Source organism: Otolemur garnettii, unplaced genomic scaffold (genome assembly GCF_000181295.1).
Source record: "Otolemur garnettii isolate 467f Iridium unplaced genomic scaffold, OtoGar3 scaffold00011, whole genome shotgun sequence".
Lineage (NCBI taxonomy): Eukaryota > Metazoa > Chordata > Mammalia > Primates > Galagidae > Otolemur > Otolemur garnettii.
The window spans coordinates 17,505,479-17,512,419 of NW_003852406.1; the positions used below are offsets into that span (position 1 = coordinate 17,505,479).

The window sequence follows — 6,941 nt, forward strand, 5'->3', positions numbered from 1 at the left end:
AAAAAAAAAAAAAAAGAGTAAAACAAAACAAAACGCAACAGCAAATCATGGTTGGGGGAGAGGAGATATTTACAGCACATCTATCTGAAAAGGACTTGTACCTAATACATGGAAAGAATTTATACCATAAGAAGTAGGCCTGCAGCTGTGGCTCAGTGCCTATAATCCTAGCATTATGGGAGGCTGAGGCAGGAGTATTGCTTGAGGCCATACATTTGAGACCAGCCTGAGCAAAAGCAAGATCCCTTTTCCACAAAAAATTGAAAAATTCGCCAGGCACTGGCAGATGCCTGTAGTCCCAGCTACTCTGGAGGCTGAGGCAGGAAGGTTGCTAGAGCCCAGGAGTTTGAGGTCGAAGTGAGCTATGATGGTGCTACTGCACTCTAACAGGGGCAACAGAGGGAGACTCAGAAATAAGTAAATACTCAAGAGATTTTAATAAGCACTTCACAAAAGGGTATATTCAAATAGCCAATAAATATATAAGTTAACTTCATTAATCATCAGGGAAATGCAAAGTAAAACAAAGAGATACCACTATACACACATACAACCATAAACGATTAAAACAGTATTGATGAGAATGTGGAACATGTGTAACTCTCATACACTATTGGTAAGAAAGCCAATTGGTGTTAATCAACAGTATCTACTAAAGCTGAAATACATACAAGAATTAAAAACTTGCCAGGTGCAGTGGCTCACGCCTATAATCCCAGCACTTGGGAGGCCAAGTTGGGTGGATTGCTTGAGCTCACAGGTTTGAGACCAGCCTGAGTCAGAGCGAGACCCCTGTCTCTAAAAAAAAAAGCCTGGCATTGTGGCGGGCACCTCTAGTCCCAGCTACTTGGAAGGCTGAGGCAAGAGAATTCACTTGAGTCCAAGAGTTTGAGGTTGCTGTGAGCTGTGACACCAGGGCACTCTACTTAGGGTGACAAAGTGAGACTCTGTCTCAAAAAATAAATAATAAAATAAAATAAAAAGAATTTAAAACTCATTCACATATCACTTCTTGGCCTTTTGGCTAAGATCAAGCACAGTATCTGTTTTTAGTTCAGTAATACACTAGCCAGAAGTTTGATTTTTGTTACTTTAAACCACACTAAATATTGAGCCTGTTGCATTGAAAAAAAAAGAAAAAAAAGGAAGGCCAGGTGCAGTGGCTCATACCTGAAATCCTTGCACTCTGGGAGTCCGAAGTGGGTGGTTTACCTGAGCTCACAGGTTTGAGATCAGCCTGAGCCAGAGCGAGACCGCATCTCTAAAAATTGCTAGGCGTTCTGGGAGGCGCCTGTAGTCCCAGCTACTCTGGAGGCTGGGGCAAGAGAATTGCTTGAGCCCAAGAGTTTGGGGTTGCTGTGAGCTGTGACAGCAAAGCACTCTACCCAGGGCAACAAAGGAAAAGGAAAAACTCATTCACATAGAATTTAAGCTCTTGAATGCCTATAATATATAATTAAATCTAGACTCCTGGCCACTCCTGCAAACAATCAGGACTTAGCAGGCAGCGCCTCTGGCCGAACGCAATCTGTCACCCCTGCCAGGATGACGCAAAGCCCTGCTTCTGAGGTCACTGTGGTCATCCTTTTCCCCACATGAGAATACCATGTGGAGAGGAAGGGTGAGTAATCTGAGTGCAGAGAAGTCAAATGAGGGCAGGAGAGGGGGAGGTAAATCCCTTAATTCCCTCCTCTTCTCCCCCCATCTGTCCAGTCTTGTCAGTGTCTTACTGTATATAAGACTCAAAAGGCTTCTCCACCCCATGCCTAAAGCAGGTGTCACTGTCTATCAGGAAGCAGCTTTTTATGTTGCCTTCATGATACAGGACCAGCAGGTTCCAGCATAACCAATGATTAATCTGCCCTATCAGCCAGTTCTTTTACAGGGGACGTTTGAGGGTGTTATAGGAGACACAAGAAAGTTCAGTTAGTTTTGGCATTCTCCGATCTGTTATTCACATTTTTAGCTATCATTTGAATTCTGGGCTATGGGGAAGGCCACAGTTCTATTGAGACCAAAGATGAATTGCTCATCTACTTAGCAGGTATAGGGCGCCCTTCTCCTCCATCCTCAACCCCGAATCTGCATGCTATTTGGTCATCTTCACTCAGCCCTATTCTTGTTTTGGGGATAACTTAAGGATTTGGGGATTTTGGCAACATCTCTCTTAAGAACAGAAAGGGCTACAGGGAAAAGGTATGATCTAATTAGAGCATGTTCTAACCATGTGCTAAGTACAAAATGAGAGGTACAGAGCATTAAGTAATAATACTATGTATTCTCCAGAGAAAAGAAGTGTTCTAGTCTTATGGGGGTTGGAGAAACTTCAGGAAACAGATGGAATGGCCTGTGAGCAGGGAAAGAGTCAGATGGACAGCAAGACTCTAGGGAAGAACAAACTTGAGCAAGGGAGCAGTGGCAGGAACCGGCAGGGCAGAGTTTGGGGGGGGGGTGTGACACTTGCTTGACTCAAGTAAAGGGTCTGCTGGGAAGAAATCTGAGGTAAGACTGAAAGGGTAGATTGAGGTAGAGCTGGGGAGGAGTTTGAGCTTTCCACTGGGTGCTGCCTATTCAGTAGGTGGTAGAGAAAGCTTGAAATAGGCCTGAGGGTGTAGGGTGGGGTGGGAACATTAAAAAAGCCAGGTGGAGCATGCTTCAGCAAGCTGTATACGACTCAGGACTTCTCAAACACCAGTCCGTGCGTCTGTGCCCAGCTGGCTGCATCTGAGCTTGGGGGTTGGGAGGGGAGTGGAAGTTATGGTAATTGGTCTATGTGGGGCCCAAGCAATGGCATTAGTACTTTCTAGACGACTTCATCCTTGCTCATAGCTTCAATTACCTACTAATGATTCACAAATTAAATCCTACAATTCTCTTCTGAGATCAAACTCATAAACACAACTGCCTACAAGGCATCTCCCTCAAGATGTCTCAAACTCATCACATGCAAAGTGAATTGATTTTTCCCGCTCCCAAACTGCTCCTCCTCCTTAGGGTTTATCTCAAGGAATGGTGACATTGAAGCGCACGCACACGCGCGCACACACACACACACACACACCCCTCTCCTTTACCACCACCCATCTCAAACCATACCTCCTCCCCCAAACCCCCTCAAGTTTTCTCTCTCATATCTCTGGAATCCAGCCATTTCATGCTATCTCCATTACTATCATGGAAATCCAAGCCCCTATTATCTCTCACTTGGACAACTAGTCTACAGGTATCTTTATATGCTCTATTATTATAATTCTGTTCCACATGCCAAGGCAAGAGTGATCGTTTCAAAACATATAACTAAGCCACTTCCTTGCTTAAAATCCTTCAATAGGTTCCTGGCTGTTTGAAGAATAAAAATTAAACTACTGAAGCTTTTGCAATGTCTGGTCCCGGATTCCTCTCCTCTGATCAACTGCCATCATGTCTGGGCCCACCACAGAACCTCTGTGTATGCTATTTCAGACACTATGTTCTTCTTCCTTGTCTCTTCCCCACAACTAATTAAAAGCTGTTCATTTCTCAGAGCTCAGCTAAAACAACACTTCCTCAAAAAAGCTTTCCCTGATCCCCAAACTTAATTAGGTTTACCTAGCACAGTGGCTTTCAGGAGTATTTTTTATTTGGGGGACTATAGGTACATACTAGCACTCAAGAATTTTTTTACTGTGACCCATAGTACACTTTGTGACCATTCATATTCATGTATATGGCATGAATGATGAATCTCACCACTACTATACATTACATAGGTATTTTCTATTATTTTACCTAAATGTATTAGGTTTCCTTGCTTGGAAAAAAAATTCTAATTCATAATCTCATAAAACTATGCCTTTCCTTTAAAGCAATCATCATACTTTTAATGATTGTTGGATTAATATCTTCCTCATAATCTGTATTTCCAGTGAGGTTAGGGAGTATTTGGCATTTTGCTTAGCCTTAACAGGAACTTAATACTTGGACAATGAAAAATATAAATTGGTTAGTATGTACTTTTCCTTGTAGCACTTATCACAACTATAACTAATGACTAATTATCTGTATAATCATTAAGCTTCTCCGCTCTAGACTCAAACTCCAGGGGGCAGGAATTCTTTTATGTTTTTTCCTTTCTCTGTCCCTAGCATCTAACTATAGTACCTGGAAAATGGCAAATAAAAAATCATTTCCCCCAAAACAGTTCAAATCCTGGTATCCAGAGTCTGGTAAGCATGGATTTAAAGTTGAGCAAAGCATCTATTGTTCTGCAGTCATGCACTCTAAGACCACATGCCTCAAAGACCTCAATCTTCGCTTCAGAGACTGTAAGAAACCAAGTTTATTCCAAAAGGCAAATGGAACCAAACAAATTCTTCATGGGTTGCCAGAGGCAACAAGTCAGCAACTGCTGTGTGGACTTTGTAAAGTAAAATAGCTCATTATATGGGAATAGTTTACTGGTTCTAAGCATTAAGAACAATTTTAGTTGGAAAGATTGCATTTAATCACTATTGCCTAAATCACTACTAATACTTCATAGCATTCACATTCCTTTTATATACATAGCATATTATACTTGTTTAAATGGAAAAAGATATACTTTGTACTTACCTTGTAATTGCCAGAACTTCCCTGTGGACAAAGCCTGTAGAAATGAATTGCTACAACAGATGAATTGCTACAACAGATGGTCTAGTCCTAAGCTTCTTGCATGAATGGTTTTAGAGTGGTTAAGTTAGTTAGCTTATGTGGGCAGCAAATTCTTTGACATCATAAACTCAGCTACTTGGGCTAAATACCCTTAGCATTAATATTTAACATAACTAATCTCTTTCTCTCCTAGCTTTCTAATCTCTCCTGTATTTACCTAATGTATTAAAAATATATGCTTTTGTTAAGAGTTTTCCACAAGCCCAGGGCTCTTCTTCTAGGAAATAAAATAGTCTCGCACATAGGATGTGCTTAATCAACATAATTAGTTAACTTTCTGATTAGTCTACGAATTTCATTTCTCTTTCATTCATTCAATATATAAACAGTGCAGGTTAAATGTATAAAAAGGACATGATTTAGAAAAGAGCTAAAGACTCAACAGAATTGGAGTTCCTAGTTCTGTTAACTGAAAGGAATAAGAATTAACCAATAGGGGCCACACCTGTGGCTCAGTCGGTAGGGCGCAAACCCAGCCCCGGCCAAACTGCAACAAAAAAATAGCCGGGAGTCATGGCGGGCACCTGGAGTCCCAGCTACTCGGGAGGCTGAGGCAAGAGAATTGCCTAAGCCCAGGAGTTGGAGGTTGCTGTGAGCTGTGATGTCACAGCACTCTACCGAGGGTGATAAAGTGAGACTCTGTCTCTACAAAAAAAAAGAATTGACCAACAATACCAAGCACTCCTATCATGAGGGTTGTATGTAGTCTTATAAATGGCTTTTCCACTGAAGAGGAACCAGTGCTTGTTGGAGAATAAATCATTGATTCTAGGTCTGGGACAGGAAATATACTTGATAAGCTTGGAACAAAATATTGGGGTTGTGTGGAAACTCAGGAGCTGAGTTGAGGAGGCTCCCACTGGCCAAAGATGAGACAATCAATAAAGGTAACAATGGCCTAAAAAACGTACAAGATCCAAGGTCATAATAATAATTAAAAACAAAATTCATTGCCTACCTTTAGAGAATGGCAGAGAACCAGGTCATTATTTTGAAAATTAGTAAATCAAAGGAATTAAGTATTTATCTCTTCCTTTTTCTATATAAACTGTACACCAGGATAATCACATAGCTGATGGCTAGTCTCTCTTCTTAGAATTATTTCAACTAATAACTGAAACTCTATTTTTCAATCCCACAATGAATTCATGAATCTAGGTCTTAACAAGTGGCTGCTAACATCACAGAAACAAACAACCAAACATTAGTGCTTCCTGAATGGATTGACATATCTATGAAGTATTCATGCCAGAAAATTCCAACCTACATGTGATCAAGGTTCTAGGTCAGTGCTCTACAATGGAAACGTAACGTGAGTCACATTATATAATCACACATCCCAAACTAGTCACATTTCAAGTGCTCAATAGCTCTGTGGCTACTATATTGGTTTAAACAGTAACTTATAAGATATACGGGAATAGAGGGATATGTTACCACGAGGATGCAATAGACAAGACTAAGCCTGTAGGAACTCTTTAGGACAGCGGTCCTCAACCTGTGGGTACCAACCCCTTTTAACAATGAAAATACATCGTAGCATTAGATAGGTTGAGAACCACTGCTTTAGGAAAACTATTTTGTCAATAAATGAATTGCAAGAGAAAAAGAAAGCAACAGAGTACAAGAGGGCATAAGAGGCAGCAGGAAGGGGACCTGGAGATCATTAGAAATTTAACACACATCAACATATTGATTGTATTTAGATTAGGACTTGAAGAAAACGTAAAGGATTTATGATATAGGGGAATGTGAACAATGACTGGGTATTTGTGATATTAAGGAGTTATTCATTTCTTTAGATGTTATAATGTGAGATGTCCTGTGGTTAAATTTTTTAAAAAACCATCTAAAGCTATGTATTGAAACATTGGGTGGCCATAAAGTTCGTGTGCAATTTAAAATAGTTTAACACAGTAAACTGCACACAAACTTTATGTTCACCCTGTATAGATTAAGTAATGCCTGGAATTTTCTTCAAACTAATCCAGGGTAAATGGAGATAATATAGATGAAATGAGATTGCCCATGAGCTGATAATGATTTGAAGTTAGATGACCTATGTGGAAAAAGTCATTATACTACTCTCCTTACGTTTGAATATATTTGAAATTTTCCACAGTAAGTTTTAAAAAAGACTGTGGGAGATAAGATTACAATGACATTGCTCACATTCTTGAAAGTTCGATTCATTAAAGACACTATTAAGTCTCTCTTTTTAAATCCATAGAGAACCAGTGGCTACTGCCACC

General features: G+C 40.3%; 1 pseudogene; it reads left to right on the top strand.

Moving 5' to 3' along the window:
- The first annotated feature begins 1,004 nt into the window (after positions 1 to 1,004).
- Positions 1,005 to 1,106, top strand: LOC111723440 (annotated as a pseudogene).
- Positions 1,107 to 6,941: the final 5,835 nt, after the last annotated feature.